Genomic DNA, 1,261 nt, shown 5'->3' on the forward strand with positions numbered 1-1,261 from the left:
GGGGGGGGGGGGGGATTCTCTCTGCAACATCAGAGTCGTCGAATTATGCTGTCACGAGGAAGAATTTTGGCGCTTTGTGAGATATCGTGGGAATTTGTGATCAGTTGGTCGAGCCAGTCATTCCCGCGTGGAGCTCATGAGTAGAGGCCTTGGGGACGATGTCGAAATGGGGTCGTCATAAGGCCATCTCAGTGGCTACACGGCCTGCCACGGCGTGTGTGCCACGACTCTGGACGACTCTGAACTGGCGCTTGATGCGGGCATAACTTGCGATCCCGACCTTGCGCGACGTGCCTATTAGTGCATTCTACCATCTACTCGCACATGGCAAGCATGGGCGACGCCTCAGGCCCCATGCCGGCCATCCAAGATATGCGTGCGCCAAGGGTTTGCAGCTACCTTAAAAACAACGTGGCAAAGCCAGCGCAAGGGGTAAAACCAGGCGTGACATCCATGAACACGCATTTCCTGAAAAGAATTTTAAGACCCAGCTATACTACCGGGCACGGGACTGCAAGCCCACTGATTGGCGGCCACAGGGTGCAAACATCCAAAATCCTGCTCGTGCAGGTGGGGACCCTGTCCTCGTCCCATCCCTCGTTTGGCGTGTCTGTTTTCTTTCTTTCTTTTTAGGGTGGAAACATTGCGCGGCCGCCGCCGTCGTCGCCGCCGCCGCCGCCGCGCCAGCCGCGTTGCCGCCGCACCCGCCCGCGCCCCGCCGAGAGAGAGAGATTTTTAGCAATCAATACAGGTACTCGCATAATGTGGGTAAACTAAAGTACCGTATACGGTACTAGGAAGCCGCCGGATATAAGTGGGGCCCCGGACGAAAGTGCGGGCCCGGGCGGGGCCGGTTCCAGGCCCGGCAGGGGCACCGGCGCCCACCGGCGGGCCCCGGCCGGGTCAAAAGTGGCCGCTCCCGGGCCGCCGAGCGTGCTTTAGCCGGGCCGGTTTTCTCCTCGCCGGGCCCGCCTCGCGCAAAACGGGCCCGGCAAACCCTCCTGCCCGGGCCCGGCTGTGAGTGAGCGGGCCGGTCGATGTGCCGCAGACGGGCCCGGGCAGGACGGTTTGCCGGGCCGGTTTTCTCCTCGCCGGGCCCGCCTCGCTCCTCGACCTGCTGATTTGGGCGCTTCGGCCCGGGAGTGGCGAGCCGGGCCCGGCAAAGCGCGCGGGCCGGGCCCGGGAGTGGCAAGCACGTGCCCCCCCCCCCCCCCCCTTGCTAGCTGGGATCCGCGTGCGGCCGTGGTGCGCCAAAGTAGGC

Source organism: Emiliania huxleyi, assembly GCF_000372725.1.
Source record: "Emiliania huxleyi CCMP1516 unplaced genomic scaffold EMIHUscaffold_281, whole genome shotgun sequence".
In the NCBI taxonomy this organism is placed as follows: Eukaryota; Haptophyta; order Isochrysidales; family Noelaerhabdaceae; genus Emiliania; species Emiliania huxleyi.